The following is a 26,416-nucleotide window of genomic DNA, read 5'->3' on the forward strand; positions in this document are numbered from 1 at the left end:
AGGGTTATATGCTGGGAAATACTGAACAAGTTTAACAGTAGGTTTGTTTTCAGTATTGTTTGGTGCATCCAGTTAAAACTAGGAGAGGAAGAGAAATAGCTGAAAACCCAGTCAATCAAACTTAAGCAGTGTCAGTCTTACCCTTTCAACACACCATCCCCACTTTTCTTGTCACTGTTAACTATCACTGCTTTTTCTGCTAATGCTAGCAAATCACAGGATTCAGAATCAGAGGAAATAATGGTGCAGCTGTCCATCAAAGAAAGCGAGGAACTGGTAATTTATAAGAAATGAGAAGGCCAATCTAAAGGAATTTCAAGAGTCCTCTGACTTTTAATCTGTGGCATTATGTCATCAGTCTGAAGCTGAAATCTTTGAATGTCCAAGAGGAATAGTCTGAGTATTTCTCTGATATTGCATAATTAGGCCAAGATCCTTCAGAATACTTTGCTAGATGTATTTGAAAGATGGAGAGGTAGGAACAACAACACTGTGTGTGTACGTGTGACTATTCTCAAACTAACCAAATCTGTATTTTAACATGTTGGTATAAACTGTGGGTCTAACCAAAAGTGGAAAAGAGAAGGATGAGGGGAAAACAGTGCAAGAAATGGTGGAAATATTGTCAAACACATGAATAGAGAACATATCATTGATGTAACCAGATACAAGGAAAGAATATTTTTTCATTACAGAATTTTGCACAGGATCACCAAGGCCTTGTTCTGTTGTTGGAGAGACACAATTCAGGAGTAATTTAGAGCTATCTCAAATTTAGACTAAAAACTCAGGTCAGGTAGCAAAATAGAGAGCAACATTTATTTTTCTTTTATTGTTGATTTAGTGAATTACTTGACCAAAAATTCCACTATAATAATACAGGAACACCAGATGGATTGAACTTTACAAATCAGTTGCAAACGGTACCTCTGTAACCTTAACAAATAAACAACCACTTGCAAATGACTGAGGGGGACCTTAGTAATTTGAAAATACGGATTTTTCGAGTAAGGGCAGGGCTCATGCTAAGGGCTTTGACCTGCTATTCTGATTTAAGCTAATTTCAACATGAGAGACATTGTAGCGCTGCAATGGATGGCTGCAGTCTGCTTGATTGGAACTTTGATTACTGCTTGAGTTCTCAATATTGAAGAGCTCACCCTAAAGCATATTGTCATTATTACTAGGTGTCCTTCTGTTGATATGGGGAAATATTTATTTATGCTAGCTGTGCTATAGTTGAAGTAGGATGGCAAGGGTTATGTTTTATTCACCTTTAGAAATGAAAGGCACTAGAATCTGGAGGAAGAGTGACTTAGAAACCAGTTTCTTTCAGAAAATCTTCCTAAACAAGAGAGTAATGTTTACAGAAACAGCTACTCTGGCTTTTGAACTTCTACAAAGTGAGGAGAGAAAAAATGCTGGTTATATTAGGTTGTGAGCAATAGGTATTACCTGGATACTTTGCAATCTTTTGGGCTTTTCTAGTTAATAGGATTTATGGTTCCTTCTTTGCAAGATTTATGTTTCTCTTATGCTAAGAGATACCGTATTTCAGTGCTGTGAGACCTAGAATGATGTCTTACTGCAGCAATGAATCTATGCAGATGACTGCAGGAGGAGAAACATAGAGACAGTTAATTCATTTTGAAACCTATATATAATTTTACATATCAGCCTGAATCTGAATCTATTTAATAGCATCATTTGCATTTACCATACATGTACTTCATTACGTTGGCATTTAGATTGATTTACGTGACTGCAGCCACATGAACAGATTTTTTTTTGAATCTCAGGCTCCCTGTGGCTTTTTCAATACCTGTTTGCTTTGATTCTTTTTATTACAATGGTTAAGAGGTGACACTGAAAAAGAGAGAAAGAAGTCTTGAATGTACTTAGGACCTAATATGAAATGGTAGCCAGGGACAAATACTTTCTAGCTCCATAATCCACAACAGAAAAAGACAAATTACAAACTACACTACTCCAGCTGACAGAATGCATGTAAGATGAATAAAAGTGGGATTGCTGATGAACTGGACCACTCCCTGTATGATGATATAAAAAGTCTCAACAAATGCCAGAGTTTTATTTATTAAAAATGTTTAGGGGCCTGATGTTGGTGTTTGGCCTTTTCTGTATTAAAATTCTGTTCCAAGCTGATTTAAAATAGCACTGTAGTCATAAAATTAACTTCTTGCACTGTAGTTATAAAATTAACTTCTTCATAGTATTGCTCTTGAGAATTAGGCTTAATTTGCCTAAGATAAAAAAGTCACAAAAGTTGATGCATCATGATCTGAAGTGTAATGCACATTTAGTTTTTATGGGGAAGAATAGCTTTAAAGAGCCAATTTGAGAAGTTGGATGAAACCACACCAGTAATAAATATGGATTGTTTGCAGTTGAAATTGGTTTTAAATTGCCTCCTTCAGTTTTCTCTTTTTACACACAAAAATGTTGCCTCTTTTAAGGAACAAGCACCATGTAATTTTGCTAATGAAAATATAGAGAAGAAAGAGATCAAACAAAATTTCTCTTATGGGTTACTCCCTAGATCTTACCTGTCTAGTTTTACCTTTTTTTACAAAATATTTTTAAACTTTTTTCAAAGCACAAATGCCATTAAGTTACTAGAATATTTTGACCTATCCATCTGTTTTCATATTTCAATGGCAGTAATTCACCTGGAAAGATCATCCTCTTAACACCTTGCAGCTGATGAATTTGTAGTCTATTTACCTTGGAAAATGTGAACTATTTGAAAGGACAAAAAACCCCTAGATGACCTAGATTTAATAAATCAAAATAAGGGTAGGCAGCTTTTATACCTTATTTTGCATAGTCAAAAGTGCATCTGATCTTGTCCAAAATCTAAAAAAAATTAAAAAATCATGACCTCACAAGGTAATGAAGACACTAGTACTTAATGGAATCCACTGGATTCTTGTAAGATGAAAAGATATGACCTTATTAAACATTTATCCTGCTATGTGCAGTCCATCTTAAATGCAACAGGTAGCCTGAAGAGTAAAACTGAGCCAGAGACCGTTTGCACCAGAGAACTATGAGCCGCATTTACTGTTTTAGGTTTTTTTAGGCTCAGTGAATTTTGGTACTTTCAGGCCCTCTCTCTTGTAGCTCCAGTTTAATTTCTGTGCTCATTGGGGACTTTTGTTGAGAAAAGACCACTTTGGTCTTAAGACCAGTTCACAGTGCAGTGAAACTGTGAAGACTCTGTTAGGTTCCTGATCCTATAACTAATCAAACATTAACTGTAGCCAAAAACCTCTAAAAAGAACGGAATAATATGCAAATTATTATTTCCTTCTGGAACAAATCCTTACTCTGAACTAACACTTCTGCCAAGATCTATATATGTTGTTTCATTGGATGAAACTCTTCCTTCATTTTATGTTATCATCTAGTGCCAATTTAATCTTCTTTAGCTGCTGTCTTTCCAAACCATAGTTGCAGTATGAAACCTAGCCTGGACAGAACTCAGAGATTTTTCTTCTCTTCGGGGCAAACTTTCAATCTCCACTGGAAGAGCTTTTGCACCCAACAGGCTGTGTAGTTCTGCAGCTTCTGCTTTCTCTGATGAAACTTACTCTCACTTACTGTTCTTAAATACCAGCCCAGAGAAGCAGTTCCCTGGAAAATAGAAAATAATATTTTTTCTTTCTGGAACCAGCCCTCCTCCTTCTAAAGGTAGACCTGACAACAGGAGGTATCAGTAAGAGAGTTGTAAAGTTTCTGTACTCAAAAATGCTTATTCTGTACTTAACTAGAGTCTCTTCTATGGATAACAAAATACAAACTGTTTTCTTTCCAGAAATTGCCTCCTTCCTCACCCAGAGCTTTTTTGAATATTTAAACCTGGTGTTTTTAGTTGCACCTTCCCACAGCCCAAAATCTAAGTCCTAATCAACCTTAAAAATAATAAAATTGAAAGGCCCATTTTTTTGATTTCCGAAGTCTTCATTCTAGATGGGTATCATATACAGGTTCAAGTAATGAAACTGTCTCTTCAAGATTTGCTGTTTTTATTAAGAGTTTCCAACTCACTAAGGAATAAATCTGTTTCCATATGCTCATGAGCTTCACAGGATCTTAAACAAATCTAACTTTGGTTTGTTCAGTCCATGATCTTAGCCATAGTTATGACCCCATCCCCAGGTTTCCAAACAGAACAGAGAGATGGGCAGGGGGAAAAAAAAAAGATTAAATTCTCTTCTTTTGGCCTCAGTAGAACAAAATGTTTCAGTGAGTCCTGGAAGATGAAATATGAATTTATGCTTATGGCTTCAGGCTCTATTCCCAGGAAAGTTAGTATGAACCAGAGTTCTACTCATATGCTAATAAGTTTCACATGTTTACAAGAACAGAGCCAAGCAACAAAAGACTTCCAATGTGAAAAGAAGCTTCCTTCTGGGTTGGCTCCCTGAAAGCTTCTGCCATGCAGTGTTCTGTAAACATCAGCAAAGTCAATTTCCTGGGTTTGTGCTTTGTGGTGGCGGCAGACCCATATATAAGTAAAAGCAAACCAGAATCTCCTGATTTGCTATTCAAGTATTGGAGGATGCCTCAGTAAAATCCCCTTTCCATGCTTTGTTCTCAAAAACTTAAACAGAACTCAAGAAAAAGAGAACAGTAGGGTTCATCTCTACTTCATCAAAAGAAAATGGAAATAGTTTCTCAAAAAAGATGGCTGAACCTCCCAGGATCTACCAAAAAGACTGACTCATAAGAGGAAAACGTTGTAAGAACAGTTTGAGAATATATATATTTATAGGACTAGAGGGGAGTTTTCTGGCACTGATATTTATCATAGGCCAGAGAAGGTTCATTCACTCTCTTTTCTACCCTACCAGTGCTAGAGTTTAAAAATATCCTCAAGCCATGAGCTACAAAATTTGAGCAATTCTTTACATCTGGCATGGAGCCTCATCCTAGGTCACAGAATCCTCATAAACTGTGCAGTTATAATAGTCTGCATCTGAGAATAACAGGATATTAGAGAAACTGTTGTCCTTTGTTACCCTTGTTGGACTAGAAGAAAATATTACCCATACTCTGGAATGGCTTCCAGGAGTTCTGCCACAAACCTGCAGTCCCCAGTTTTCCTGTGCGTAAAAACATACTGCATACCTTCCAAGCTATTAAAAAATATATATATATAAAAATTAAACTGCCTTGTGTTTTAATCTAGGCATGAACAAAAATAAAGGAATATTTCAGACACTATGGTAAGGTGATGCTTATTCATGACATGACCACTGCTAAACTTAGTGTACTCCACAGGCTTCTGCTTTTTCCCCTTCTCTTTTAGAGCAAGCCACAGTCACAGGGGAAAGAACAGGGAAAGTTGTCACAAACTTTGGTAATCATAAGTGTAGCTTCAGTCCCCAGCCTAGACCAAACCAAAAACTGGAGACTTCAGCAAAAATATGAAGTGCTCTTTCCCCCTGACTTGGAGATGCAGGATTTCAGGCTGGTGCAGAGCAGTGCTCCTCAATAAACCTAGCATTAGGTATTCACCAGCAGCTATGTTCCCGTTCCCAGTATTCCATCTGCAATTTTAAACTTTCCTGTTATGCTGTGCTTAAGAATGGAGATACTCAACTCTTGGGAAGTGAATGAAATAGGAATTACTTTTTTGTTGTAGCACTAGGTCATATTTTATGTTCCTGAGCCTTGAAAGGTCCAGTAATAGAGTAGGTACTTCATTCCCTCTCCTTTCTAATCCTAACCCCAACTATAAATTTAGTAAAGGAAGCCATCTTGGGAAAAATCACTCACACTGATTCACCTTTTACCATAAGTTTACAGAAATTCTATACAAGGAAGAAAATGAAATAGTAGCTACTTTCCTCCTCTGACATCTTTTATCAATTTGCATCACTGCCAAGATTAGAGGGGGAAAGAAACTTAGAAGTCACTGCCTCATTCCTGAATCATTCTTTACCACCTCTAAGCAAGTCCTGCAGAATCAGCAGGTTCCTGCTGTCCATGACCCTGAGCATAAGACTTAAATCGGGGTTTAACAGTAAATCAGAGTAAACTACCTCTCTCTGCCTTGATTGAGGGGCTTTAGTCAGCAGTAATTGTAGTTTTTAACAGACTGTTCTGCTTAACCAAAGCCCAAAGGCTCCCAAATTTGCTCTTCAACTGCAAGTTTGGGAAATAATGGCCCTTGTATCTGATATGAGGGAGTTTTAAAATTAATCCATAACTAATCAATGTTTTTCTCTAGTTCTGACCCAGTCTTTACCCTGCTTTTAAAGGTAATGCTTAGTCAATGTTTTTATTAGATTAGATAAAAAACACAGAAAGCATTCTCCCTTTCAGAATCATCATTCATCAATGACTGATTAGCTTTGTGGGATTCAGAATTTCTCAAGACCTTCTCTGTAACCTTAATTTAGGCTTAATGAAAGATTCCTAGTTCAGGTGCCATAACATTAACAATTACTCTTAATTTATAAAACCAGCTTTTTGTAACAATATCCATCACTCTGGTAGATACAAAACTTATTTCTAGTGCTGGAGCCCTAATACACAGGTCAACATTAGTGAAGGGACTGAGAAAAACTATTTCTGTCTCCATGATTCATTCTGTTTCAGAACAAGGGCCCAGGCATTTTTGACAGAGGAAAGCCCTTTGGTTATTGTCCTCCACAGCTTGCACAGTCTTAAGAAAAACCCAGGGAACAATCTCTGGACAGGAAAACACAAGAAGCATTTACTTTTTTCATACTCAACTTTCTACAAAATGTAAGTCATACAATAGAGAAATATCTTATTTTTCTGAAATTCACAACATTGCTCTTGGTGAAGGAGAGGATTCAGACATCTTAGTCTACCATTCAGGTTAAAGTATAAAAATCATACAAATTGCAGTTAGAAGTGAAATTCTTCTGGCTTTGAGGTTTTTTCTTTTCTTTTTTTTTTTTTTTTTTTTTTTTCTTCCCATAGCAATATCTTTGGTGTTTTACAGCACAATGCAATAAACAACAACTCAATCATTGTGTCACCACTATTAGTGCACTACATGCCCTGATCAGTCTCAACAGAGATCCTCAGCTTCCATCCATGGGCCAGGAGCCCTCTTTCAGCCTTGTATTCTGGCTGTCTGTCCTGAGGTAAGAGGTAGGTTCTGGCTCCTGCTGTCCTGACTTGCTGGCTGTACTCCTGAGTGGATGAGGCATTGCCCTGTCTGAAGATTGCTATTTCTGTCATCACCCCTGCCCTGCTGAGCATGATGGGGCTGGGCCCTGTTGGTGCAGTCACTCCTGGCTCTTTGGACCCTGGGGGACAGCTCTGCTCTTGCTGTCCCCTGACACTCTATGCTCAGCAATCATAACCTTAATTCCAGTTCCTTCTCATCTCCTCCTTGTTTGGGGTCAGTGAAATGGACAAATGGATAAGAAAGTTAAGGTCTCCTTCATTTTATGAAACTTTATCTGCAAACCAAGCTTTTCAATCCCTCCAACCTAATCCATGGACCATTTTTTCCTTCTTGAAGCAGCTTTTGCTGAAGTTCAGCAAGACTTGAGAACAGACCTTATTGGAATTATAAGTTATATAATCTCTTCACTCTAAGTGCAGATGGAGTTTTACCCCTAATGGTAACCCAATAACACAGTGCTGAGTGAAGCAAATGGTAATTTTCTCCTTCTGAAGCTTGTCCTCATGCAGATTCAGGGAACCTGAAGGAGTTCTGCAAGGAGGTCTCTAAGCCTGTGCTGCTTCTTTGCCTGACCTCCCTCTGCACTCTGCCCTCAGTCAACAGCAATCTAGACTGAAAAGAAAATCCAGAAGAGTTATTAGTTTTCCTCATTTGCCTAGTTCATGCTTCTCAATGTAATATTAACTGTGCAGAATATACTTTATATAACCCTGTAATTAACCACAGCACAAATGTCAAATAATGTACCTTAACAGTAATAGTTAATCATATAGCTAATAACAATTTTGCAAAACTCAGGTGTGTGTGTGATCCAGGCCTCAATTTTGAAACATGCAACTGTGACCTTGTCTCAATTTTATTGAAAACAAAAAATGAATCTTTTGTGAGAGTGTGTCTGCTCTGCAAGGTAACAAAAGCAGAAACCAAGTCAGAAGTGAAATCACTTGAGTCAATAATAGCAATAGCTCAGGAGAAAAATACTGGCCTGAAGGAAAGATATAAAATTCTGAGAGAAATCATAGGGAGCAGAAGAATGGCAATTTAGCAAGATCAAGGATCATTCTGCTATAGGCAGTAACTTGACCTTATACTTGCCATCTGGCTGATGACTGCTGGTCAGCAAAGAGCCATTGGTGCCTACTTTTGTACTGTGAGTATTACCTCTAGTTCCAATTATTTTCCACATATAGAAGATAACTGTCTTGTACTCATTTGTTTTGTATAATCATACTTACAAATCCCTTTCTTTAACACAGTTAAAGGTGCTCAAATACAAGTGGTCTTCTAAAGAAAGAGTTTTAAACCTTCTAAATAGTTACCAGGACACCAACTGTAAGAAAAAACACATAACAATATACCGTAAGTAATTTCTCTCTGTGGCATCTGGACCAGTCTTTGGTTAAAAAGGGCTTGCAAAGACTCAAAATAGAGCCTTTCTGTCTATAAAATTTATGCTTATAACAGCTTATAGTTTAAATGAGGGACATAGTTATCCTCTTTGGCATTAGAGAAAAATAATGACTAATCTTCTTTTCTGGAATTTAACACTTTCCTACCTGAGGGATATTGCATGGACAAGTAACGAAAAAGGTTCTTCAGTCCCTGAATTCCTAATCCTAGAAGCAGGTCTCTGTTGATCTTTAAGACATTGCAAGATCCAGCATTAAGTATTTCAATTCTTAGACTACTGATGCAGATTGAGTCACTCTCATGGGATTCCCAGAGAGGTCACAGGACTCTTTCTTTGATACAGCAGACAGGAGATGACACCAGAGGGCTTCTGATATGGCACGGAGTGCTTGTGCTCATTCATCTGATCTCTAACACTGCAGACTTTAGCCTTTATCCAGACTGCAACTTAACTTGTTTAATTTCAACTTGGCCTCTCAGCTGAGAACTAAAGCTTTCCCTCCATTCAGTGTGACAGCAGGTGAGTCTCCTGAACCTCTGAAAAGCTCTGAGCACTGTGGAAAGGGGTTGCTGCTTCTGTCAGAGCAGATATTGGTGTTTACAGACAAAACCCATCAGTTTTGAAGCTAGGTGATAAATTCTAGCCCAACAGTTGGCCTATTACTGACTGTAAAAATTAAGAATACCTGATTAGTTTTGAATTTTGTGCCTTTTAAATATTTCTTGCATTTTTTTTTAGATATTTTGGGTTTGCCACATCAAACAGTGACATGAAAACCTTGTCACATTAGTCAAACTTGCAAAATTCAAAATGGTGAAGTGTCTCTCCTCTCCTTTTATCAGATCAGTGGCATTAAACTCTTCATGAAATATCTGCACATGTTGGGATAATATGGTGTTATCCTGATTTTTATTGTGATTTCAACAATGTAATCACAAGTAATGATTAATGATAATGATAATGAAATCATAACTTTGAAAAATCTATTATTTGTACAGAGTATAGCTGAGTCTGATATTTTCAGTAGTTCTTGATGCTAACAAAAGTAATTTCCCATTTATAAGTTACACATGCTGGACTAAAGTCATTCAGTGACACTGTACAGAGTGTCAATTGAGTGCCACTGCAATTTCAACATTTTCTCTGGGCTTACAGATATTATTACACTGTTTAAGGTATTTTATTTGAGAAACAGATTTGAAATAAGAATAGTCCAGGATGACAAAATGTGTATTTTCTACCACTAGACTCTCAAAAGTTGACAAAGATACAGCCACACAATATGTTGTAGTTACTATGATTTTCATATGCAATCACTTTGTTATGCTTATTGATTTCCAGTTCAGAAATGTCTGAGCAAACATATTTTTATTTGCACTGCTGTTAGGGGCACAACAATGTTTTAGCATACTTTTCTAGTCTAAACAAATGTAATTATTTATAAATAGATTTATTTCCCATTTTTCTATTTCTTTAAAGAGAAATTTAGATCCTCATAACTTAATGCAGGTATTCAGATGTGACTCTAGTGACTGGTTATCCATCATAAACAGTAAATAGATGAAGTGAGCATTTAATGAACATCTTGAATTCTTTAGTGATTAGAGACATTTTTGAGAGACATGGGGCAATAATTCAAAGTGACTGAAACATGTATTAATCTTATTGTTCCTTGACAACAGAATGAAAATCTTTTTAGGGCAAGAACCATCTTTTTGTTCTCTGCTAGTACAGCATCTAGTGCAATGACAGGTACTCACTTAGGGCTCTGAGGTGCTTTTAAATTATAAATGGTAATCATAATAATCTTCCAATAGATGTAGTAGATTTAATAAACCATTCTCAATGCAAACTCTAATTTAGAGATATCATTATTGCATGCACTTTGAAAAGTCTATTGAGGGAATGTTGAGTGACTAAGTCTAGAAAAAAATCTGAACGTTTAATTAAATTTTATTGGCTCCTCATTCTTGACAGTGATTTTTATGGCAATGCAGTGTCTAGGAAGAGGGTGGCATATCCCCAAAAAGAGACACAACAATGAATTCTGTGTATCAGTAAAGAGTTCTTTGACAGAGTTAATCAACACAGCTGTGAGGAATGGAGAGTTTCTTTTCACTGAAATAGGGCCCACTTCTGAGAGCGTGGTCAAGACAATCAATTCAGTAAGCTCACTAATTTTATAATGATTTTCCTACATCATGGGCACTAGGTACTGCAATATTAATGAATTTTGATGAAAGGTGGAAATACCAGTACTGAAAAATTAAAACCTTAACCCTATGGTAGAAAATTCAATTCCTTGAGAATCAAATAGGGATAGATATACACTATACATAAAAAAGAGTGAATGCTTATGTGAGTACTGTATAAAACGAGGACATATACACAGGAGATATGTATTCTATCATTCATTCTCTCTCATAATCTCTAGTTCTAAGAGTCTTAGAACAAAGGTGATTATCTGAAACTGATTTGTCTTTTTTTTTTTTTTTTTTTTTTTTTTTAATTTTTAAAAAATTTGTCATTTTTTAAAAATGACTGCCTCAGAGCACAAGCTACCATAGAATCAAATGGTGGTTTGAATGGAAAGAAACCTTTAAAGATCATCTAGTCCAACCCCTCTGCCATGAGCAGGGCCATTTTCCACTAGACCAGGTTGCTCAAAGCCCCATCATACCTGGCCTTGAACAATCCCAGGAATGAGGCATCCACAGCTACTCTGGACAACTATACCAGTGTCTCACTACTCTCAGCATAAAACATTACTTCCTAATACCCAATCAAAATCTTTCAGTTTAAAACCATTGCCCCTTCCTGTCAGTAAAGATATTGATAAAAAGTCCTTCTCTGTCTTTTAAACCTCTTTTAGGTAGTGGAAGGCTGCTATAGTTGTCTCAGTGCATTCTTTACTGGCAGAACTGCTGAGCCTTCTCCACTATGAATATTCCCAGCTCCCTCAGCCTTTCCTCACAGACGAGATGCTTAATTATCTTTGTTGACAGTCTCTTCATCATACTTGTCCACCAGGGCCACCAGGTCCTTCTCTGCCAACCTTCTTTCCATCTAATTGAACAAATGCTTTAGTAACACTGGGTCAGATTTTAAGCAGTACAAGACATATCTCATAATTATATTGCTAGAAGCTCACTGGTGCTGCTTCCAAAACCAAAGTATGTAAAAAGATACAGCTTTCTAAATTTTAATGATTATGTCATGTTATGAGAGGATAATACGATTGAAATGGTAATCATTTAACCTGTGGCCCTGAAACTAATGTAATCTCAAAGTGTGTCTACGCACCAATCCACAGCTGGCAAAAACAAAATGACAATGTAGAATTGTGGTATTGAATCACAGACTTGGCTTATAAATATCATGCTCTATTTCAGTTCTTATCTTTTCATAACTCTTGGTTAATAGAAACAATTGTGAGAAATGACTGCTATTTGTCGTGGCCAGACAGATGGCTGTGTAACTTTTTCCTGGATGTGGTCTGGTTGTAAAAAGTAGTTTTGTCCAAAAAGCCTAAATCACTTTCTGTGTGGGGTGAATGTCCACATAGTAAGAATCCGAAGGCTTCTATTTAGTGTGCCAGCACTTACCCACCTCCGTAATCTCACTGGATGCAACGACAGCATTGCAAGATTTACTGCATCAAGAAGGGCTTCCCTCTAGAAAAGGAGAAACATGTTCACAGGTGGAAAACCTCACTTTGTTCTTTCCTGCAACATGGATAGAAATTCAAGAATCTTGCTTTACTTAGCCAGTGTTAGCAATGTAAACAGGAAAAGTAAGCAAAAAAACCAAACCACTGATCAAATATTAGAACATAATTAGTGACCTAATAAGTAGAGTTAGTTGAATAGCAATGTCTGAGTGAGGAAAAGTAATGCTTCACTGCAGGGAAGTGTTGTATTCCATCTTATTTAAATGAAGGATTTACTGGTCCAGAAAACCACTTCAGGAACCTTTTTTTCTTCACATTAAAGGAAATAACAACAAATAATTAAGTTTCCAATTTTCATGCAGTCGGTTGCCTTCCTGAAGTTTAACATTTTGCTAAAATAGAAGGAAAAAACCCCTAAGTCACGATAAAAAAGGGAAAAAAGGGAAATACTTTTGGAGATCTGACACTTCTTTCAAAACATTGCTTGTAAACAGGACACAGCACACAGCATAAATTGAAGTAACACATGCAACCACATCTTTTCCTATTATTTGACCTCTGTTTTGGTACTGGTGGTAAGCATTGTTAAAAACTAAAGTACACAAATTCCGTAAGAGTCGCCTCTGAGTAATTTGCCAGCACTATTATGCAAATATTGGTTTCTGCTCATTGCAGTTTACATTTGTGATATATGCAGGCTGAAGAACATCAGCGCTGAGTCATCTGCTTAAGAGTCCCACACTATAAATATGATGGATTGTAACATTTTGCAGAGCACAAAAGGTAATTGAGTGGAGTCAATTAGGAAAGTAGGAGGGCTTAGTGAAGAAGAGGTGAGCAATCTGTAAACTACTGTGACATCTTTTTTTGGCTATGTTTTTCAAAACAGCTTAGTAGGCCATCTAGCCTTAAAATTTAAGGGATAATTGGAAGCAGCTACTTTAAAAATTCTGGCTTTTATACTTATAAAAAAATGGAAGGTCTGTTATTGTAGAAGGAGGAATGCAATTTTCAGAACAATGTAGGTTGTAAACAAATGCATTCCTTAGAAATGTGAGATGCTTTAAATGCTATTGAAATTTTGTTTAATTCAGAATTTATTGAATTCAGAGTCATTTGTTACAATATTTGCCATACTGTAAGTTAAAAGCAATACTTCTTGCCTCGTTAACATGTATTTAGAAAGCAGCCCCTTATAATAAGTTACTTCTCTTTAGTTAGGTCATATTATCACTGTTCTGTAGCTGGTTTCTTTACTCTCCTGACCAAAATAATGTGCCAGTTGCTTAAGCAGTCCTAGTTTTCCTCAACATGTTAATTTTTGCAGGGATGGGAGGTGGAGTCAATGATCCATCCCTATGAGTCCCTTCCATCTCAGCATATTCTGTGATTCTGTGCATTAATTGAGGAGACATGGCTGGGATCACCAAATGGAAATAACTGACTGAGCTCTCCAGAACTTTCCTTAAGGACTTCCTTAGCATGCTTCTAATTAGAGAAAAAAGATGATGTGTGACAAAATGCTACATTCATCTTACATTTTAGAGGTATGCTTCACACCAGCTGATTTTCTAAGTTATAATTTTGAAAGGCACTGTTTTAACACTGTCTTTTTTATAATACTTCAAATAAAGCTTTAATTTTAAGAGTAATTGCAGAAAACCTCAGGAGATCTAGCTGAAAAGCTGACAAAAAACAACATAAGAGCTATAGTGGATAGTAACTACTGATTATAATAACCAGTACTTTTAAAATCTTAATGAGGACACAAAATGGCACAGTCTGCTGCCCAAATAAGAAGTTATCTGTCAAAGAGCCCTGTGGGAGGTGAATTGAGGAAGGAAAAACATTTTTTAGACTGAAATAAAGAAATAATTTTATTCTATGCATTAAGTACATCCCTTTTGAATTTACTTAAAGAAAATACTTAAGACATGAATATGCTACCAGCAGAAAGGAGGTGCCTTATCTTACTCTTTATATATGGAAAACTTGGTTCTTTGCTGCAAAACACATGAAATAATGTGAAAAATGGCATTGTTATACCACACTTCAGAAAACTGTTAAAGTTATAATAATTTTAAGCATAGAAATAGTCTGCACCAATAAAATTACACACATATACTCATCTTGGTAACTGGAAAAAAAAAATCCCCAACTGTGAGTACAGTCAGTCCTGGCACTACAGAATTTTTAATCTTCAGAAAATATTATGTGCAAACTGAAAATCACAGTGCCTGTATGAGGGAAAAGTAGTTCAGAACAAAAAGCCTTGCTGTACTTATTTAGCAATAATAATATCTTCATTGAAAAATTTCTGTGCCAACTCTGATTATGGCTTTACAGATTATTGTTCAATAAGATTAGATCTGAGAATAATAATCAGCCTATGCATAAGAATTATTAGGCTGTGAAATTGTATGTTTGTGAATAAAATTTCACTATATTCTCTGCTGCTCCAGGTTGACTTTTATTTCATAAATATCTATCAGAAGAGAATTAGGTCAGATTTCTTTCCTCCTATATATTTCAGCATCTGGTTCTTGATAATTTTAATTCTTGGTAAAACCTTGTTCTGTGCTTATTATTACTACAATTGTTGCCTCTGTTACTACAACTGCTACTCTTATTATTTCTCATTGAATATTTATTATTTTTGTTACTGTGTATATATATATATATATATATATATATATATATATATATATATAACTTGTCACACACTCTATATATATATATATATATATATATATGTATATATACATAACTTGTCACCCACTCTATTAAAATGGTTATAGATACAATTCTTTTACATAGTGAGAGAGTATAAAACCCAAGTATTTAAAGATAGCTATTTTATAAAATTTTCAAAATTTCAGCACAGAACCCTTGAAATTCATTGCAGGCTGTTTTACAATTGCCATCATAGTCAACCCAAAAAAAAAAGGACTCTGTAAATGTAAATTAATTGCTGCCAAATCTATATCATGTGTCCTTGACTGTTTTTACAAATCTGTGCTAAAATACAGTAGGTGCATATTCTCTAGCTTTCTGGGTGTAGACAGAAATCTAAACAGTTCAAATGGGCAAAAATTATCAATCTTTGTACAGGGTGAACTTGCACTGCTATTAATTGAAATTTGTTCTATACACAGACTGGAGGATTTAATCTGCTGTAATAAATATTCATTAATATAAGTATATATTCTTCCTTAACATTTCTCATTAATGTGAGAGAAGGAGACATAATGTAAAACTCCAGCTTCTGATTGGAGCCAAAGTAGTAGACAAAAAGCTAGACTCTGGATTTCTGTGTAAGTTAGTATTTGAACAAAATAAATATAAAATTATCTCTCAGACAAAATCTTGAACTGGAAATAGATAGTGGATTTGTATGGTAGTTCTGCAGTGGCATGTGACTTTACATGTGTAAGAAGACATAGTTGTTCAAAATTACCTCAGAACAGTAGAAAACACAGGCCTCTACCATAATTTTTTCTTGTTGTAATAATATTGTCTGCTGTAGTCTTATTTTAGACTAAATCACCGTGTGTGCACCAGTTCCCATGGTCCTTTTGCTTTGTGAGACATATCACTATAGTTTGTCAAAGAACTCATTCCCATTACTCTTTCTTGCCCCCACCACTGCAAGGCCAAAGGAAGTGCAGCTGATATGAAATTATTGTCATGTGGGTGCTCAGCTTGATTTGTTCATTGCCAATTTTGTTCTGCTTTTTTTGCTAATCACTCGGATAATGGAAAGGATGGCACAATAAGTGCTTTGTCTGACATCAAACTGGGAGGATGACCACCACATTCAAGGGCTGGTTCAGATTTCATTTACCCTTGACAAAAGATGAGTAGAAAGCTACACTTGATCAAGGCTAAATCAAATGCACAAATGGGGAAGGACTGGCTAAGCCAATATTTGGGCAAAAGGTGTCTCACAAACTGTGTACAAGTCAGTGCCATGGACTCAGATTGTTACCTTTGTCTCAGACTTTCATTGCTTGTTGAATAGAGCCCATGTCTCTCAAGCTGTGGTGATTATTCTGTCTGCATGATTGCTTCATGTAGCTGAAATAATCCTGGAGAGAATCCCAAAGTTAAGGCAATGTATCAGAGTGGTAATAAGGTGAGCAGATGTGCTTATCTTTTTGTGTTTTTCATAGCTTCCCAACTGTAGTTTTCATTTGAATGAGCTTACTAACGGGTTGTCTGCAAATTGTTTCTTAGTACTAAAACCAGGATAAATACAGATGAATATTGACTATATCTACTGCAGTGTATCCAGTGTAACCTATAGTTTTTCTAGACACTGAAGTCCACTCTTGTACATTTAAGCTCCATTATGCCAGTGTAGCTCCAATTAGAGGAAGAAAGAGTGCCTGACCTGTCCCAAACCATGCCCTGGAACTGCATGGAAGATAAGGTAAGATGGGAACATATTGTCCCTGTGACCATGCCAGGGAGCTGGCATGGCTAGGTATTGGCACTGGTAATTTTGTCCAAGTGTTCAGCAGTACTCCTGAGTCTTGCCTCATTTAGAGGAGGACACTGCTCCTAACAAGTGCAGGTTCTCATCCCACAAGGGGTAGGAAATGTAACTAGGGCTTACTAAGATCGCCAGGCCCTTCTGGTTTTGGGAATCAGAAAACTGCGGACTACTCTAAGATGAGAGGTTGGCAATGCAAATTGCCAAGTGAGAGGAAAAAATTTTTTTTTTAAATATACTAGTCAGATCCTACAGAAAACCATCTTAAAAATGAAATGGGTGTGAGAATGGACATTACCTTGGACTTGTTACAGAAAAATTTAAATCACTATTGAAAAGTAAGTAAACCTAGGTAATTTATATATATTTATAACTACAAATGTTTTTTAAGAGAAAGTAACTTGAGAGATGGTGAAGTCTCAGAAAAAAGTGTTTTTTCTACTGTTTGGTAAATGGGCTTAAAGTAAGATGTAAGCAAAATGCATCAGAGTCCAAGAGAGATCCCAAAGACAGCAAATGGATTTAAAAGATATGATCTATGAGGAAAGCTTGAAATAAGAGTATTTGTTCAGTCTAGGAAAGAGGAGGCTGAGTCATGAAATTATATTCTTGTGTTTAAGGGCTGTTATAAAAAGGTAGTGAAAATTGTTCTCTGTCTGCTGAGCAAGGACAAGATGGAATGAATTCCATTTGGATCAAGGATTACTTAAACTGAGTACTCGGAAACAATTGCTATTAGGATACACTCAGTCCATTTAGAGAGTACTTTCTTTCTCACTGGCTTTAAGAATTAAAAGCAAGCAGCTCTCTCAGTTTTCAATGGATTTGACCTCATTTAATGCTGCTGATTTTTGTCTTGACCTCCCTTCTGGACAGTTGTATGTCTACCACTTGATGGTAAAAATCTCACATCCATTCCCATTCAGAAGTACAGGAATAAGAATAGGGGGCTTCTTACTCTCCCCCTTTTCCCTCTCCCCCACCCTTATGTTGCTGTATGAGAAATTCTTGTGGAATTAGTGGCTTGCATGTCATAAAGGACGTTTATTCCCTGCAAATTGCAACAACTTGAGAGGAATGCTACTGCAATCATAGCACAGTCTGTGTAGCAAGAGCAGTGCCTGAATAGCCAGATAAATTCAGCTGATTTGCAGTTTAGACATGGAGGGTAATACTGGCACTTTGTTGCTGCTGATTCATAAAACATAAAAATTTTTGCAGCCTGATATTGCACAAGGTAAATTTCAGCCTAAAATACTTTCTGGAAAGGCTCTGTTGCTTGAAGTTTAATTGGATTCCAGGGTCTGTAAGTGTAGAGGATGGTGTGTGCTACTTTGAATCAGCTGAAGGGAGTCAGGCTTTCAATTGTCTCACTGAGACCAATAGGATCCATAATTTATTTTCAATTATGTCATGCTGCTGAGTTTTATATCTTCAGGTTACCAGTATGAACAGCCAAATATTATTTTATTTAATAAGATATTTGCTCAAATTTTGTTTTTGTGGATGCATGGAAGGGGACAACAGTCAGTACCAGGTTTTCAGACATAATAGGGCTTTATTCATTGAGGCATTACTTTCATAGAAAGAATTATTATACCAAACTTTTGCAGAACTTCAGCAAAAGTTGCCGGTATTTTTTAGTACTGTAACAAAATAGCAAACCAGGATTTTTAACAGCTTCTGACCAAAGATGCTACATTCTTTATAATTAGACTATGTCATTCTGGCTAACAAGTTTCTCTTTCCAGACCTTTATGTCTTGAAAGGATGGAAAATGGCTTTGCTTTGACCTTATCAAACCATGGTTGATCTCTGCAACACGTTGCTGCACTGATCATCTTCACTGGTTTGTGCTTGGAAAGGCTGCAGAAAAAGAGAATCTCTGGAGTAAAAAGCTTCCTTCTTTGCTGTCTCTCTTTGTTATTGTTGTTGTTGTTTTTGTTCAGATGGACTTCCACTCTGATACCAGGTTAATTGGGTGAGGTATTGTTCATCTCAGTGAGATAACTCACTGCCTCAGCTGCATTATCAAGCCACTGTTTTGAGTGATCGTTTTCTACTGTTCAAAGTGCTCTCTAACAAGCTCTATCCTTTCAAAGCAACATATCCTTAGTTTAAAGGTTTGGAGGAAACTCAAAAGGCTGACATTCTTCATAAAGCGCAGCAAATCTGAGCTATCCATAGGAAAGCACTGCATATCAATTATGGAAAATGTTAAAAGAGAAAAATTGAAACTACAGAGCTGTAAATACTTAGAGAAGATCACTGATCTCATCTACTGTTTTGGTGCTTTAATGAGTCAGTACATAACCTAGGCTAAAATTTAACATCTAATTTAACACTGTCTCATCAGATTGTGGGAAGCCATCCAGATGACATCATTAAAATGCAGCAGTCCTTATCTGGTCCGAAGGTTAAATCAATCACCTAAAATAATTTGTGCCCTTGGACATGTTGTGAACCTTTAAGGTAAAAGTTACCGGATGTAGCTTTGTCATCGCTGGTGCTCAGCTCCTACTGGAATGGATAGTTGGAGGAAAAGGACTCTTCTCCCATGTCTTTTTGAACAGTGTAATTTTTGTTCAACCTCAGCTTAAAGCAACATTTCCTCATGGGCAGACCTGCTTCCTTGGTCTTATCATGATCCAGTAACTTACAGTATAAACTGGTCCCTCAGGCTCTTGAACTAATATATCAGATAATAAACAATCTGACTAACTTTTTCCTTGGTCCTGGTTATAATACATTTTTGCATAAATCTGGCATTAAGGGTATTGAAAACAAGTTAATTTGTGCCTCCTAAGGTATCATTCACATGGTCATCTAAGCATTGCTGGCCTTTCAAGAATCTGTTCTCCAAAAGTTCCTGATACTCCCCTCCATTATCTGTGAAGTCCAACCATTTTTCACAAAACTAATTTTTATCCATCTGCCAAGTCCTGATGTCCCTTTTGGCACAACCTGTAACCCTCATCAGGTTCTTAGATTCATCCCTGACATGTCTAGCAATTTCTCATGTCATATGCATAGTATTCCATGTCCTGTTCATCCAGCTTCACCTCAGGGTAGGGCAAGGCCAACTGCCTAGTCTTTTTTCTGCCAGACTAATGTGGACATAGTGAGTATGTTACAAGTCTTGTGCAATGAATATGACACTTTTTTTTTTTTTTTTTCAATGGAAATTAGGGAAAAAATGAATGGGAAAAGAAAGAAAAGGAGGGAAAAGAAGAGGCATGTATATATGTGTGTTTGTTTGTGTGTGTGTGTGTTCAAGGGAAAGATGGTGGTAAACCTTACCATATTTTACAGGATTAAACATAAAAGGAGGGAGAAAAGAAAAAAAGTGGGGTCTTGAAACGTAAGAGAACAGAACTAACATCTAACAATGTTATCATTAGTAAAACATTGTTAAAAGCTTTTCTATACATCACAGGGCTTTAAATTCTACCTCTTTCTGTATGCTAGACTCAGTATTGGAACAATGAATTGACTGGGGTTTTCAGTAAGAAAACTGTATTTTCTCTGTGTTAAACTTTCATGAAACATACATTAGGAACTCCCTGACCATACTGATTTAGCTTGTCCCTCCAGAGAAGACTTCTTCTAGACTAGGTAGAACAATGACACAGCACAGGTGGGTTGATCCCTGCAGGAATATGCTGTATAGATGCTAATGTACATCTGGAGTTCCAAATGGTGTAAATAGCTGCTTTTTCTCAACTCAGAACTCTTTCAAGCTACTAGTAATATTCAAACAGGTAAACATAAGCATATTTATCTCAGGGAGAATACTCAGGTATGGGTTTCAGTCTTGGCAATATTGTGGTATCACAAATGAGTATGATAAGGTCTCTTAAAGAATCATTGGCAAAGTAATCTGCAAAACTAAGTTTAATATAAAAGCAACAGCACGAGAAAATTTCTCAGCTCATAGTGCAGCCTGGGATGGAGAGGTGGGAAGCACCATCACTCGAGCGAGATGTCCACTACCAGTTCAGTGGAAAGTGGAATGAAATATGTTATCTTTGACAACTAAGCTGTATTTATTTCTATATTAGACTCTCTTAAAATCTATTTTTCTGAATAGGATTCTTGAAAAAAAATGGCAAGTCTTAGAATACAATGATAATATTTTCTATTAACAGAACATTTATATTGCTAAAATATATTCATCCTCAGTTTGAAAACACATTATGATATTATGATATAAAAGTACTCTAACTGCTTAATGATGTTCTACTCAGTCGCAGAAATAATATCATAACTCTCTACTGTCCCTGGACACAGCTCATTAAGTTCTAAAAATACTGTCTGAAAAATTTAAGTCATCCCAAGTCTCTATTCACTTGCCATAAAGCTCCAAAAGGCAAAAAATGCTTAGGTGAGAAGGGACTTTACAGATGCTCTGTTTCCAGCCACCCTGCCATGGGCACCATGGGCAGGGTCACCTTGTACTGGTCCCATCCAAGCTGCTTGCTCAGAGCCCCATCCAAGCTGCCTAGGAACACCTCCATGTATGGGACACCCACAGCTGGTCTGGGCAACCTGTGCCAGTGCCTCATCACCCTCAAAGTCAAGAGTTTCTTCCTAATGTCAATTCTGAATCCACCCTCTTTCATTATAAGGGCATTCCCCCTTTTTTGGCTGCTATTTTAGTAATTTTTGAAATTTGTAATACCCATTGTGCTCTTTCTTTAGCACTTTTTAGTATGGCTTTTGAGATTTTTGTACTAGCAGGTTTATTTTAAGGTATTTGTGATTGTTTAGTGGACTAGGTAGGTGTTCTGGGAATAAATCTAAATTTTTCCCTAATCATATTACAGGAAGACTTGATTAAGTGATCTAAATGACCCTTTCCATTTCTCTGTCTTAAACGGGGGATTTTGTTGCCAATAGATTTTTTTACTAGCAAGTACTTTCTTTTCTTTGATAATACTCTTTGGGTACTGAAAATAAGTAAATGCAAGATGTGGTAATTAAGTCTATATCATCACACAAGAGAATGCATTTATGAAGTTTAAGAGCTCAGAAGAGTGCATCTTGTCTGCCTATGCATGTAATGGCTGTGTGCCTTCTGGTTTAATGTGAACAATGTGACTTCTACTGTTTGTTCATTGATGCCTTCTTAATGTAAGGATTTATCTGTTTTCAGGAGCAGCAGAATTACTTGAAAATAGCTAATTTTATAATCATAATTCTTAAATAGTGTAATAATAGTTTAAAATAATATTCTACCCCTTAAAGGATGAGTGAATCTCTTTATAAAAATAGACACTTGTCCAAAGGAAGGGATTTTTATAATTTTATCTGAGTAAAACTGACTTATGCAGCTGAAGTATTTTGTTGCATAAATGGCACAATGTACTTAACTATGCACATCACAGAAGGAAATTATAACCTTATAAATAGAGTTGTTTGTCATTTTGATGTAACTTTGTAGTAGTTTTTCAGAACTACAGCAGAAGATTTTAAGCATTATCAAGTAGATTACGGGAAACCACATTAGACAAGGTTCCTATTAGAAATTGAAAACAAACCAGAAGTTTGTGCATAAAGTTTTTCCCTCTCTTCTTTTAACTTCACTCTAATTTACTGGGCAGAGATAGAAAATAGCCTTACCTGTCTGGTCATGCAGGCACACACATAAACATCCATGTAAAGTCAATGGAAACCATCTAAAAGTTCAGTAGCATTTCTCTTGAAACACAAGCTGTTTTGCTCTGCTTTTGTTGTCAAAGTGATTAAAGAAAGACTTGCTTTCTGATGATTGGCAGTATAGAAATAACAAGTGGTATAATTCTATATCCATTTTTTAAAATATGATTTGAAAAGCTTGGTATTAACCAAGAAACAGATTCCTCCAGCACAGTAAGTAAACTTCAGTGTTATGAACCATGTAAGAACGTGTGAAGGGACAGAGACAAATAATTTCCCCCTCCTTTCACCATCCTGTGAGTACAGAAAGCCTTCCCACAGAAAGAGGGAATCTATTCTGCAGACTGGGGTGAGAGACGTAGGAGGAGGATACCTGTTCATAGCCCAGTAACTGAGGTGTTGTAGCAATGGATGTAGTTCCCTTGTTTATATTCTCCAGTGACTTTCCAACATCCATTTGATTCATTAAAACTGGGCTCAGAGAAGATCTTAGTCTTGAAGTTTACTTTAGGGACACCTTGCAATGGAACATCATTTTCATATCCACAAATGCGTAAGGACAATGATTTGGTTAAGATAACATGGAGAGTTATTGTGTTTTTATGCTTTAAAGCTTGAGAACTCCTAAATTAGCTGAGGGAAAAGCAATGTTTCAATGTTTCAATGTTTTATGGTACTTGCTTGTTATTCCTTATGCAAAGAATCCTTCAGCTCAGTATTTGCTCACACTCATTTGCTCCTGCTTTAAGGGAAAACACATGTCATTTGCCCACCAACAGATATTTTCAGGTCAAAAGGTTTTTACTGTTAATTGTATTCCTATCTCTTTCCAAGTCACTGTGCCTCATAACATATAGGCACCATTCATATCCATGAGAATTTCAGAGATAAAAAGCTAATGTGAAAGAAAAGGAGGGATCACTTCCACAGATAAGGCAGCTTTACTTACATTTGGAACATAGAAACAATTGAAATTGTGCATTTGCAAAAATAAATTTGGCAAGATAATGCTTTTAGACAAATTCATATACCTCTGCAGGAACTTCAAGCTTATTTGTAATATCAAGTTTGAGAGAAGCTGGTGAAGACTCACCCCAAAGTGCTCCTCTTTACCTGTTGTGAGGGAGACAGTGCTGTGCAGGTTGCTGTTTTGCACTCTAAAATAACAAATCTGTTACTGCTCTTTAAAATAACAGATCAAACTGTAGAGGTCTCATAGGCTTTTATGCCTGGCTTCATACCCTGTCAGTGTGGATGATGTTTTAGCTGGTAGAGGGGATCCAAAAGAGAGTTCAAAAATATTTTCACCTCAAGAAAAGCAATTGAATAAATTCTTGATCATGACCCTTTTGACTGATGTCAAACATGTGGCAGAAAAGTTAGGCTAGAATGTAACATTAAATTTCAAATTACTTGGACAACATAATCCTTGGGGTAAAGATCAGTATGAATTCTAACTAATGAACTGCTATGCCTCACTGTGCAGGAGGCATAACTTTAATAAAATTTAATTTGTAACGTTTTATGCTCTGCTTCTTCCAGTTTTTTTTTTCTCTCCTTTTCCCACAATTAGTAAAGTTTTTTGAAAGGACTACATGATGTTCTTATGCATTAAAAATGCCTGGTGTCCTATGTGGGTAAGATGATGTGCTGTGGCATTTTAGAGCAATCCATAAAAAACAAAGGAGAAATAAGGTCAACAGGAAACATCATACATTATGAAAAATTAATCATTATTGCTTTAGTCTCTTGTCTATCTATTATGCCAAACTTTGTATGACCCAGTGAATTTGTAATATTTCACAGTGTTAGAACTTTTGTAAAAAGAAGCTGTGCATGCAGTTTGATCCTTTTCCAGGTTTTGATGATAACTCATATAAAATATCTGCAGAAGTATAAATTGGAAAGTGATCATTGGATTCATGGATCTAGCTGGTTTATTTGGGGTGACTAAGGAAAATTAGTAAAACAAAAAAGTTTTGCTGAAGTGTGGTAGCTGTACTAGCCTTTCCAGCTTGCTCAAAATCTATTTTCATTGGAAAAATTTCCCATGTGATGGAACTGATGCTGTTTGGCTATGCTTAGCTATTTCTAAGAACACTCAGCTGTTCCAGGACCAGATGTCTTGGCCTTGTCCATGAACTGTCAGAATGAATGACTTTTATGTGGCTCCTGTGACCTAAGGGAGAAGCTGAGGAATTAGAGACACTGGGCATGCATGGAGCTGACTGTGACAACCTCTTCTGCTGCTTTTGCCACTGCTGTGAGCTCCTGTCATGCACTAGCACAGGTGCTGCAAGTTTCCAGAGCAACAAGGAGAATGCCTTACCTGAGATGAATGCAGCAGAAGTGGGCTCAGGTGCCGGTGAGTGGGGCAAGTAAGGACTAACACATGCCCCGAAGAAGTGGTGATAACACTGATGATGGCAAAGTGCACCTGCTTGAATTAATAAAAACAGTAGAAGTAGAATGAGGTGAAATTGGAGGACAAAACCCAACTAACTCAATTTCTGCTGCAGGCAGGCAACTGTAGCAGAGCACTGTATTTGTGACTGCAGGCTGCTTAGATGAAACACTGCTAATCTTTCTGAGCTCTTGAAAAATTAGTTACATGTATTAAACTTATATGAAGTTCCCCACAACTATCCTCTTCCCCTGGGCAGCAAGGAGTCTTTAAGTTACTCCTCAGAGCTGTGCCAGGAAATACTTTTAGATGTTGGAAAATATGACAGATAATTCTTTAAAACCTTTCTGCTTATTTAACTCCTGGTTCACTCACCTTAGCTACAGAAGAAAGATTGTAATTTAAAAAAATTTTCCTCTAGTACACACAGAAAAGATGTTTTAAATATATTGATTAGTATGAATTGATTTAGGGCTTCAGTCAAAGGCTATTTTTGGGGTTTTTCTTTTTTTTTTTTTTTTTTTTAAATTACTTGTTTTTATTTTTTTTTTTAATTACTTGTTTTTATTACAATAACACTCTGTAAACCCCCTTCCTAAATTATGCAACTATCATATGATGAGAGAACTAACATTTATGCAAACTATTTTATCAGGAAAAAAGAAAAGTCTAAGTACAATAAGAAACAAAAACTTCCTCAGGGTCACAGATTCATTTTTTGTTTTACAATTCCCCATGTTTGGGATATTATATTTAGATTTTTCTGGATATAATGTGTTGCTAGTATATGTACATAAAAGCTTTAAAATAAGTTTGGAAAGTGCAGAATTCTTGTGTGAAACAGAAGCTTGCTAATCATTAATTAGCACTGCTAAAGTTAGAAAGTGCTAAAGCTCCTGTCAGAATCAGACTCATTGTTGCCAGGCCTTGAGGTTTTAATGCAATAGGTGCCTTTCCTTGAAGGCCTGCCATAAGTTCAGTGATTACACTAGAATTTCAACTTCCATTAAAAAAATTCTAAATTAAGATGTCTTGTTAAGCAGAGAGGCTTGAAAATATGAGTTATATATAACCTAGTATAAGATGAAAACAGCTCATGATCATTAATATGATCTCTTTATTTCTGAATATTAGAAAGGCAAACATTCTCAGCTGGCAAAGGAAACCTTTAGTTTGGCATGACAGGACTTCAGAGTGTTCTTTTTGTGCCAAATTTGATTTCTTGTTGATTGGCAGTTTTGCTGCCACAGTCATTGTCATGTCTAAGTCTTACGTGACAATGCAGAGCGGCGCAGGGTGCCCGGGCAGTGCAAAGGAGAGCTGCTTTATTGCAAAAACCAGGCCTTTTGAAGCAGTTAGCTGTTACCAGTTTACACAGTTTTAAGGCACAAGACCAAGGCAAGCAACCACCACACAGCACCATGTGGGCATGTGGCAGTCACGCAGCACATCTCTCATGTCTCTCACGTCTCTCCACCCCTATTCCAGCTGAGTCCCTCTCCCATAGTCCTCTTCTACTTAGCTGAAGTAGCAGGCTTGAGCCATGATTTTACAAGGGTTGCAAGGCCCTTATTTTATAAGGT

This window comes from Onychostruthus taczanowskii, unplaced genomic scaffold (genome assembly GCF_017590055.1).
Source record: "Onychostruthus taczanowskii isolate IOZ18803 unplaced genomic scaffold, ASM1759005v1 scaffold48, whole genome shotgun sequence".
Taxonomy (NCBI): Eukaryota; Metazoa; Chordata; class Aves; order Passeriformes; family Passeridae; genus Onychostruthus; species Onychostruthus taczanowskii.